At 36.7% G+C, this 12343-nt stretch overlaps 1 protein-coding gene across 1 annotated transcript in view; it reads left to right on the top strand.

Moving 5' to 3' along the window:
• Nucleotides 1-12343, top strand: part of LOC149553958 (DNAJ heat shock N-terminal domain-containing protein) — a 193998-nt gene that overhangs the window by 50368 nt on the left and 131287 nt on the right. The window lies entirely within an intron of this gene.

The following is a 12343-nucleotide window of genomic DNA, read 5'->3' on the forward strand; positions in this document are numbered from 1 at the left end:
AACCCTATGACTTCTTCAACATGTAATTGAATGTATGATCAGTTCCCTATCCATTGGGATTCAGAGTCTACCCAGCAAAATATTTTTGAACTAACTAATTGCATTATAATTAATTTTATCAGCAATTGTCCCTAAATCCATTCTTATGAATATCCTTGCTATATAACTAGAAACCCTATCAATTTATTGGAGCATTTCCTTAATTCCTTGAATTAAAAGCAACAACAAATTGATATACAACCTATCCTAGTTGCATTACATTGTATAAAACTTGCTTACACAATCCCAAGATAACCAATACACAACAATGGAGACAGAAATCAGAGACAACAACATGGCAGAACTTCCTCCTTCGTATTAATTTTCATTGAAAATTGCATAATGCTTGTAAAACTACAAAAGCTTCAAGATAGAACAGCATATTCTTCAATATTCACTTGTATTCTCAGATTTATAAGAGAATACATCATAAAGTTTTACAAAAGACTCAAGGGACTGAATGCAACAATAGCATAATTATCAAAATTACAAAAAATTCGGACCTCTACTCCACATGTTGGAAATCCTTTTATAGAAAAGATTGCAACAAGCTTCAGATGGGAGGACGGTTGTCAAAATCTTAATAAAAAACAAATACAAAGATATTCCTATTCTATTACAAACAGTGTTTCGGGACTTTGTGAGTCCGAGTAGGACTCGGCAAGTCCGAGGCAGAGGTGGCCTTTCTGAGTCAAATGGCTGCTAGAATTGGACTCGGTCGAGTCCTGGCAGAGTCCAAGGACTCGCCGAGTCCCGAGCCCAGGACTCTCCTGATTTTTTTTTTCCTTAAATTTTTTTCTATTATTATTATTTTTAAATATAGATTTCTGGAAGGTGTTTTTTTCAGTGTATATTAATTCTGAAAATGATGTTGTGGGGCTCACTGCCAATATTGGTTACTATCTGGGTTTCATTATGAAGAAGTCGCTTTCAGCATTGTAGAGTTCAGTAATGTTGTACAGAAATTTTCAGATTTACATATATTTGTGTTAGAATTCTATAATGATGTATATGAGGTTTTTTTTTTTGACTTACGTGTTCATGAATGTTAGAACTCTCTAGTGTTGTACATAAGGTTATAAAATTTCAGACTAATGTGTATATGTGTTGCTGGCTATGTCCTTGATCATTTTCTTGGCAAAACTTTGTAAGCCAACTATAATTGTTATTAAAAGAATTTTACCGTTAAAGGTTGTGTTTCACCAAGCAAATTGATAGACATACTTGAGAGCCCTATTATTTTCTACAATGCACACATAAGCTGTAACAAACATATTTCTCAATATCTGAGTCTTCCATGACTTATCTTAGGCGTATTCGTAGGAGGGCATAGGCTACTATGAACTTTAGTCTTCTACACTCTAGCTGATATTTTGATATATATTTTCAACTTTTGATTCCATGGATTTCATATATTGTTGACATTTGACAGTGACACTATGTTTAACTTTATATTATGTTATTCAGTTGTTTTCCTTAAGAAATTCACTATTATACTTATGTGATCTATGCAAAATTGTGTATGAGTGTTAAGTAGCTTCTTTTTATTTCAATTATTGTGTATTTGATGTTAATTTACTAAATGATGCATGAAAAAATCTTTAAATCCTTAAAAATCTTTGAATTTTGTGAATTTTTCAATTTTTCGAGTCCTTGCTGAGTCTGGTCACCAAGTTCGAGTCCGAGTCAAAGTCAGATTTTGACTTTCCGAGTTAGAGGTGAGTCTACGTCTCGTAACTATGGTTACAAACAAAATATTCTTTTTACTTGGCCCAAAAACTAAGATGCAATTACAAAACTGGCAGGTGGCATTTGTCAGCAAATATCTCAGCAAATTCAATTTGTCTTTAGTCCCTGTCACCATCCATGCTTTTTCTTTGTTTTTCTACTTTTGAACTGCATCTAATCACTATCACCAAATGGCAATGCCTTGATATCTGCAATAAGCTCCCATATGGTGATGTTTGTATCAATATCAGCTCAGGTAACATTTCTAATTGTATCCAGATCTTCTTGGCACTTGGTCCACTTGGCATCAGTTATGGCCTTGACCTCTACAACCACCTTAGACATCTCTGCCCTTAGCTTATAAAGTATATGTACCATATCATAAACACCAGTGGCACTTACTTCATTATTACAAAAAGATAAAAACCTAGGATGATCAAGAATATTCTCAAAAGATGATGACCATTTGACCCAGTCCTTTATTTTTCCCTCACTATCCAAAATTGTAGGTACAAAATTTAGTGTACCTGCAGCAATTGTTTTCATCTTGTTTTGAATTAGTTGCATCTTCCCTCCAAAGAAACCATTTAGATCTCTTACTTCATGAATTGCTTTCCTTGTGCTCACAATGGTTGCCTTTGGCACATCCTTTCTCTGGCGAAGTACAGTAATAATACTATCAGAGAAATGAATGTAAGGGCCCCATGTGTTGAACAGTGGAGATAATAGAGTGATTGCTTCCGCACACTTGTATTCCACTCCTAATGCTATGTAACTGCCATGTACATTCTGAGAAATTGTTTTCAATGCATTAATCTTGTGAATTAACAAATTCTTCATAGCCCTGATCTCTACATCTTTGCTGGCTTCTAGCTTTTCTTGATCAATTTCCATATCTTGGCCTGATGTTTCCCTTATTTCAAAAGTTTGGCCCTTTGTTTACACACATTGTCATGAACTTCTGTGGTAGTTCTAGCATTTCTCCTTAACGATCCTTCTTCTATTTCAAGTTTGATGGTCCTCTGTTCCAAAACATGTCTTTTTCATTTCCTCTTCATGGCTCCTTTTGGTTCCCAGATATTTCTCATATGTCTGTTCCTTGAGCTTGGAGGGTGTCCATCTTGTTTTTAGTCATTAATCCAACTGAAGTATGCAATCCAAAAATTTTATCACTGGAGGTGGATTGAATATGCCAGAAAACAACATTTCCCCTAGGGGATTCCTTGATTTCCATCAGAGTAGGCTTATCATGCTTAGGAGCTAGACTCCAAATTGCCATTGTTTGAGCATCTATGTTATAGCCTGACCCTCTCAATTCTCCATATTGATTCTCATCTTCAAATGAGATGGTTCTTTCTTGTCTTCTCATCTGATCCAATAAAAAGGAAGAATTGAGATCCCATCCTAGAAAAATAATCATACCGCTTCATGTTACTAGGTCTCTCGCTTCCTCAATAGTGAGACTTTCACTTGTAGGGTCATATTCTTGTAACTTCTTTACCAATCCAACAACTACTTCCTCAGAATCCCCTGGTTTCATTTGTAAGGAAAGCTCATTTTGTTTTATTTTAAATAGAAAATTCTTGAACTCATCAAATTTTATGAAATTATCATCTTTTATGAATTCTGAGCCTCTATAATTCTGTCATCTACCATTTGGGCTTCCAATTGCAACTTCTTCTCCCTTTGCTCATCTTCGAAGGCCTGAGATATTAAATTTCTCCTCCTTATGTCATCAAAATATTTGCTGCCTCTTGGTAGGATCTGAAGGGCTTTCGGTTGGACTTTCTAAGGTAATTCAACCATTTTCTGTCTTTTATTTCTGTGTTCTGCCCACTCAGAACTTTTAGGAACATCTTCTTCAGCTTCTTCTTTATCATCTTGATCTTCCTCATCAAAGACTTCAACAATAATCTCGTCATCTGAGTACTCAGGGTCAATCCTTTTCCTGATTGCCTCTAGAACTTGGGTTGCTAGTTCATCAAAATTTGTTACACACTTTTCCAATCTTAACCAATAATCCTCATTTGGATAAAAACCTTTGAAACTTGAGTCTGCCTTCTTCATCTCATATTCAAAGTTGACAATATCTCTTTTTTTAATCATTCTCTCTCTACATTTACTTTAATTTAGCCTATTAGCAATTGCATCCTCTTCCCACATGGGTTTTGTAGGAGGCAAGGTATATCCTCTCATGTTTTTCAAGGCATGTCTGATTACATTGAAAGGGTCATAGGTCCTAGCTGGCCTAGTTGGCAATTTATACTTTCTTAAGAATTCATTTGTTCCTTCAATGACATTCTTGCCAATCTCAAAATCTCCCACTTTTGTACATCTACAAAGGAAGCTTCCTTTCTTAACATCTTTACCTAAGTACTCTCTGTTTAAAGAAATTAGTTGCCAAAACACTTCCACAAGCCCTAATCTTTCAGGTACATATTTGGGTAAAATGTGTGGTGGCTGAGGGCATCTAAAAACCCTAATAATAGTGTACTCATTAAATAAAAAGACACTACCCCAATCATGAGTTAATTGTTTTCCCGCATCAAAACACATATGAGGTTTAACAACCTTTTTAATGATCCTAGGGATTCTTTCAACTGCCAACCCTATCATTTTTATCACAGGATAAACAAAATCATTATAAAAAGAAATGACATTGGAATATGGGTGGAACATTTTCCATACCCTTGTCCATCTTTGCACTGGCAATCTCTCTCTCCATTCTTGTGTAGACTCAAAGAAACTCTGATCAAATATGTCTAAATTCTTGAACAAGATCAGGTGCATGAGTAGAGTAAAGGTGGAATGTGAAATTCGCCAAGTCTCCTTGTTGAGCAGTAGTGATCTCCTTATGGATACCCTCAATGATGTAATCCACAAAATCATAACCTAGATTATGGTTTGGGTCTTGAATACTCAAGGCCATAATATAATATCCTCGTAATGCTTCCATAGCTCCATCTGACCCTAGAAATTTATTGATCCCAAACACTGTTTTGAAAATATCTTTGGAAATATTCCAATGGCATGGGTTCGTCCAAATTCTTTTTCTTTGGTATTTCTCTCACATTCTTCTTTGAAGGTGGAATATGTCTGGTCATATTTCGACCCATGTACAAGTTTTTATGAGTCTTGAAATTCTCAGTTAATTTCTCAACTGCTATGGGCATTGGCATAGGTCCTCCCAACTCAAAAGCTTCTATAAATTTCTCTTTATCTAGGCATAAGAAAACACTTCTATCCTTTCTATGGAATGTCTTACTAATAGGATTATAACACTTGATTAAGGCTTTTATCGTGTCTGTGTCCACGAAGACTTTCGGCATAATCAGCTTGCACAAATTTCTCACCCACGGGTTACATACTGGAACTTCTGCAGCTCTGTTCTTGTAGAAGAACCAAAACAATTCATACCCATTTCTATCAGGCACCTCTGCATATCTACACAACACATATGGGTCTTTGAATGCCAAATCATCTGTTTTCTGTGCGTTAGTTTAACTAGGCAAAATATGAATCCATTCCTCTACAAATGTACTTGGAACCTTTGGTGGGGCATTTGGTTGTTCAATTACTGCTTGTGCGATTAACTCTCCCTCTCTCTGAGCCATTTTCTGCAAAAAGAATGATTAATCTTGTATGTTTGAACATGAAAATATCACTCAGATATCACTTAGGCTCGTAAAATTGCTCAGAAAATTCAAACAATTAAAAAAACGGTAATGAAAACCTATCTCTTTCCAGGCTTTATCAACTTCTGTGATGGGAGCGTGGCTTTAATTGGCATTTAAGGGTGGCACACATGGAAACCTATCAATTCTCGAAAAACAGGCCAATCTACACTGTTTCAAATTTTCGTTCATCTAGCTCATCCCACCTTTATCCAGCTTAGACTTTGTTGAAAAGCCATTTTATGCCTTAAAACTCATAGGTGCGACATTGCGAACAAGACTACTTTTCCATTTCACACCAACATCTCTTCTTTTCTGGTTCACATCCACGACTATGCGATTAGGGATTCACTTATTAGTACTTTGCAGCTTCGCTCCATTCATCACTTAATACCTTTAAAAGCTTGCGATGTTGCGCTACTTCATATTTTAATATTATTGCCCCTTCACAAAGTTTAGCAAGACATCAATGTTAACCATGCGATGCTGCGTTTATTCTTTCATCTAGTTGCTATTCCCTCATCGCAACATCGCAACTTAAAGTTTACCTGTTACACAAATCTTTGTAACCATGCGATGCATTATATCCTTACCCATTTTATTTCCTTCGCTCATTCACAACATCAACTCATTAACTGGGGTTAGAAGTTGCGACAACACAATGAACTGCATTCACCACTTTGCTACCTCCTCCATGAGTTGGAAACTAAATCTACCGATAATGCAATAGTGTAAAGTTTGACCGCATGATGACTATGATCGCCTCATCACAACTTCAAATCTTAACTATGCTTGAACCTTTGCGAAGCGGCAATAAACATTTCTTTTAACTGTGTATACCTCCTTCGCGACCTTGCTGTACAAAAACTGTCTTAGCCACTTAACCATGTGATCATGCGATTCTCTTCAATTGACTGTTTCACCCTGCTTCGCATCGTTGCCACTAACAAACTTAACTCAACATGTAACTCAATGATGATGCAATCTGAGGCTTTTTGTTGTTTCGCTCCATTAACCTTTGGTTATCCTAACTCAGTTGCAAGGATGTGCCTTCACAATGTTCTTTGTTCGCATGGTTGCCACTTAAAAAATAACTGTAGTAAAGAAGACCTGTGATCTTGCACTTATATTCCATTTTGCTTGTTCGCAACTTAAAAACAACAGCTGCCACTGACTACCACGAAGCCGCGAAGAGCTTAAAACAAGCAATTTCGCTCCCTCGTTACCTTTGAATCAGTTAGTGGAAAAGAGGTGTGATGTTGCGTTAATGAAGGCTATGCAACATCGCGACTTAATCATAGAGCAAGTCAAAATTAATCAATGTGAAGGTTTGATGTGGGAAATAAGGATATAGATATACCTTGAAAATTGCATATCCTTACTTTGACTTGTAGAAGCAATTGTTTCAAAAAGGGTTTTCTATTGATCACAAAGATTGAAAAAATTTTGACCTAGGATTTTTCTTAAGGGCTAACACAAAATTAATAAGCCTTAGCTTATTCTCAACACACTTCTTCCTGATTTTTCAAAGAATTTTACATAAATTGGGTGAACAAAAAATCAGGCCATCAATTTTAACTATTTAAAACTTATTTCATGCATCCTTTATTGAATATAACTTATAAACACTATAACATCAAAAAATAGAAGCTAACATACATAAACAAGAAACATAAATGATAAATCCATCACATACGTAAAATGTAAATTGTAGCTGAAGTAAATAGAAGACATAGGATCATATGACATAGATATATAGAATTATAAATGTTGTCAAATCATAGAAGTATGTAAGATCCATAAAATCAATGACATCAAATCATAAATGAATGTAAGATCCACGATGATGAAACGTATGTGTAATTGTAAAGTGTAAACAAAAAACAAGTCTATCTGCTCAAGCTCTAGAACAAGCCTCATCCTCATCCTCATCATCATCCTCAAGCTCGTTCGCAACCTCAACCTTAGCCTCTGAGTGTCCTGTGTGCCTGCTACAAAGGTGGTCCTAGAGGCCTGAGTAGCCATAGCCTTCGCATGTGAGGTGGATTCATGAACAACATCAACAGGGCATGTGTCTGTGTGTGTTCTTGCGCGTCTATCAGAACATGCTCTATCCTCCTCTGTCATAGCCACAACCTCAGCCACTATATCTTCTTGGTCAACCCAGTCAAGGTTCGCCTCAGTGAAGACTAGATTGCTAGCCTTAGTGTACCACTCTGACTCTAGATCAATCTCCTCTAGGGTGATCAGAGAGGAGTCAAGGTCCAAAATTTCTCTGGTCCTAGGACGGAGGTTGTAATGAACAAAGACTCATTCAACCTCTGCACAAACAAGCTATTTCGCCTTTTCAAGTGGATATGCTCGAATATGGATCAATTGTGCTCACATCCAACCACACCCAACCATTTTCTTCACACAACCATTTTCAAACTATGGGGTGTTTCAACTCACTCACTTGAGTACTCTAATATGTAGAGTTACTATCACTTTCTTGAGTATGTTACTTTTTTATGTGCGCCATAGTTTCCTTCTCTTGAATAGAGATACATTCCCTACTCTATCTAGCCTAGTATCTAGCATTCAAGAGTCAAACTATTGGTTCCGATGAGCTCAATTGAGTGATGCTCTCAATTTTTATTTCAGGCTTCTAGTTCGGGCTCCGAGAATCTTGGAGGGAGTGTCTATTTATAGTAAGTCAGATTTCGATTCTGATGGCTCTTCAATTGTTTTTGCAAGATGAGTGAATTATTATTATTCATCTAAATATGTTGAGGTTGCTATTTTTGTTAGTGTTGTATGTTAGTCACCTTAGTATCATAGGTCGTTGGAACCATTGAAAAGTTTTAAATCGTGGGCACAAGAAACAGTGGCCTTGTGAGTTAGAATATTATGTTATAGTAAAAAAGTTCATTTTTGGGAGCCAAAAGCAATTAATAGATTATATTATAATGATACCTTGTTATATTTTAATGTTGTGATGAGGAAGCTTCTTAAGTGGAGTTCATTTGGGAAACTTGTACCATTTGGAGATTATAAATATGAACCCATTTGATGAGAAACTCATTTGATCATTTGATTATCTTATTTTGCTTTGTCATCTTTGTGACATTTTTGTGAAGTTCTGATTTTCTGTGCCCTTGCTGAGGTATTAGGGTTTGAAGTTGAGTTATGCATTTAATCCATAACTGAGGTATTGTGGATTAAATTCTGAAAATTATTGTTATCTTCTTCTACTGTTATTACTTTGTTTTTTGGAAGGCGACAATGCTGCAAATTAGCGTCCATTGTACACAGCGGGGCATTGAATTTTATTTGATAATGATACATAGCTGGGAAGCGATTTAAATATGCATATAGTGTGTGATTGGGCATTCATTATGCCAGTCAAACCTCTATTATTTGGACGTCATTAAAGGCATTTGTTTACCGCAAATACCTCATGTTGTTGGTGTGGGTCTGCATTACTGTTGTGGCCTTCTATTGGCAGCTTTGACGTGCATTACTGGAGCTTGGCGTTACCTTGGAAGGCTGTGTCTATCATATGCATAGCAGTGTTTGGCATTGGGCTGGAAGAGCACACTGTTGTATGTTGTCCTCATCAATTTATCTGCTGCAAGTTGATCCATATAGCAGTTATTCACTGGTTCTCTAATTATAATTGAAATTTAATTGAGAGTTATAATTATTTGTTTGGTCTTCATCAAGAGCTGCCTCATTGATATTTTGGTTTCATGCTGATTGTTTGCATTAATGTCTACTGGCTGTAGTTGCACTTTCACATGTAGAAATCATATGTATGCATTTCAAAAGGTTAAAAGGATTGCATTGTAACTTAGTTCTTTTTCTAGACTTCTTGGTAAACTTTTGCAAGCATTCTAATTTCATTCAAAACCATTCCAAACAAGGAAACACAATCTGAAAACAAAGTACAGCGAGAGTTTGCATTCGAAGTGTTTGACTAAATGTCAAACATCTAAAAAGTGAAGCAGTTGATGATTTGTTAGAGTTAGAACTAGTTGGGGTTCTTATTCTTACAAATATGATATGATAAGCTTTCTCAATATTGAACTACTCCTACAAAACTCCTTCCCTCAATCACAATGAAATTCTTGGAGCGCTTCAAAATTGCCTTGTAATGTTCCTATGCCCATTGGCCTTAGATTTTTGGCCTTAGATTTCTGGTTAAAGAATGTATATAGTTCCCTGCATGCAACGAATCAACTGGGTTTTTCCTTGTTCGTACGGTAGCCAAGACCAACGAGTGATGTACGGTGATAGCAAGTTGTATGTACAGTGAAGTTGGAATGATATTTCCGTACGACGGAAAGATTGAGTGGAGTGCAAGTTTGTATGGTGGAGGTAATGTGACCGTACAGTGATGTTGGCTAGGTGTTGTACGATAATGTGGAAGGATGACCATACGGCTAGGGAATGTGAGATGTTGGCGTATGGTAAAGTTATGGTCATGGTGTACGGCAGGGTGATGGTTGTTGGTGCATCGTACGGTTGCTAGTCCATACGGATGGAGATAGATCTGCGCCAAGGAATAGTGGAGTGTGTGTGTGCCTTCCACGATGCTGAATCCAATCAATAACAGACATAAATCAACAAAAAAATGGGCAATCTAAATCATGTAAATATATATTAGGAGACAAGGATGGTGCTCCAGATGTGCCAGACCTGAAGCAAAGTAATACAAAGAATCAGAATAAGGTGAGGGTTGAGTCTCGCCAAGACCGAACTTGCCAAGTAGGGAAGATCTTTCACTTCCAAGATGGTGAACAACAGAGAATTCCCACAGGAATTCGCAGTACAAAGAAAATAATCCAAATCGAATGACAACTACTACCTACATGTTGTGCTTAAATACCCTTTGGAGGAACTCGTGAGGGTTTACAAAGATAGCGGACGGTAACACCTACAAAAACAATAAAAATGGGTCCGAAATATACTAAATCAATCAGCCAATAAACAATGCTTTGATTATTTATTTATTTTATGATGGGAACATTACAACCTCCCCGTTTACTAAATTCCTAACAGTAGCTAGATCATTGTTTGTGTAATGTCCCCTTTTTTTGGGACATTATAATTCTGTGTGCCGGATCACTTCGCCTAGGTTTCGGGGCGAAAAGATTCTTTATGGGGTTCAGTGTGAGGTTTGGCCTAGACATTTCCAGTTTTAGACCCATTAAAGTAGTTTTGGCAGGTTGTTCGGATACTATTTTTAGTAAATAAACAAAGCTCAGTATTCTTGATATCCTAGTGTTGGTTTGGAAGCGTCTCGCTGAGAGCTTTCCAACGAGCTATTGCACGTTCTTATTCGAGTTCGTTTGATTAGCTATTTTAATGTTTGATGATTATATGGTTTACTGACTAAGTGCCTATTAAAGCTCATTTTACTTGTCACTTTATTTTTAAAAAGGTACTATGTTCACTTAAGTGACTAATAGACAAAAAACTTCTTTATCCCACATTGCTTAAAAGAGCATGCATCACATTGGGAAAAGTGATAAAGGTACAACAAGTTCCACATGGGAAGCAATGAAGATATAATATTTAAAAAACAAATATTAATCTGGGAGCTGGAAATAGTTGCTGGTTATTTCTTTGAGGACGCAAACCCTTGAAGAAGCTTTGGAGGTTGGACGCAAACCTAGCCTTCTTACAGGTTTATCTACATTTGCCAATTTGACTGTTTTTACTATTTGAAAGATTGGATCATTTGGATATTTGCATGTTATTGTATTGCTGTTGTAAAATATAGTAACACATTTGATGGTTATCTAAGTTAACTCCTGGTTTATATATGCACTTTTTGAATATTGGAGGAATAAACAAGCATTTTCTGAGTTTTATTGTATGTAAATTTGCTGACTAGAAATCGATTTAAATTCTGGAATTTATATTGGATATTGGTTTACTATTCGGATTTAGATCTGCAAGTATATATTTTGGGTTTTTGGTAAAATATTCGGAAAGGGATATTATAGTGGTATCAGAGTTGGTTTTCTTGCCAGCCTGTGAAATTTTATCAGCAAATAAATTACGAGCTCCCACCAGCATGACTATGCAGTTGTGACTGAAAATGGATTCCCAGTGTATGATATTTGGATTGTCACAAGTTCACTTGACTACATAAATTCTCAGTCACCACTTTTGGACATATATAAAACTATGCAAGATTTGAAACCTTGGTCTCCAACACAACCAAAAGCGTGTTGTTTATGCAGGACTTGGTATGTTATGATAGAAGCATGAATGAAGCTTTAAGTTGCATTGCAGAGGGGAATAATTCAAACTACAGAATCAGTGCCACAAAATCGTTACTTTTTCGCAAATGGTTTGGGAGCCGAGTCAAAGCTAAACTTGGACATGATTAAGCAATATTTGAGCAAGATAGCAGACTATAGTTTGAATCCCATGTTTTAAAAATACAGTAGTAGAGCTGTTTGCTTACAGGAGTTGGTGTCTGTCGAGAATACCGTAGGCTGGAAAAAAACGTTAATGTTGTAGGAAGGAATTAACACTCAGCTGGAAGCTATCCTTAGCGACATTTAAAGTGGTATTAGTCGGGTTCTATTCCACGTTTTAGACAGCATGAGGGAAGTCGGGATTTAGGCTCTCAAATAACTAACGTGAGTAGTGGACGTGACTGCGGAAGGAGAGCAGACACAGTTGGACGCAATCTTCAGTAGGTGGAACTGTCATTTACGGGGTCCTTGCTTTAAGCATCGGTGGAATAACCCAGTCCTCCTGTCAGCAGTATAGACTGTATAAAGTCGGAACCTCATAGCATCTGGAAGGAGCTGGAATATCAATCCACGTGGGTGGTGAACAGACGTATAGGGAGCAGCTCCTGTTACACATGGTGGGCCAACGACAATTGCATCTGAAGGAGG

The sequence above is a fragment of the Cupressus sempervirens genome, chromosome 6 (assembly GCF_028749045.1).
Source record: "Cupressus sempervirens isolate cs-2001-9-10 chromosome 6, ASM2874904v1, whole genome shotgun sequence".
Lineage (NCBI taxonomy): Eukaryota > Viridiplantae > Streptophyta > Pinopsida > Cupressales > Cupressaceae > Cupressus > Cupressus sempervirens.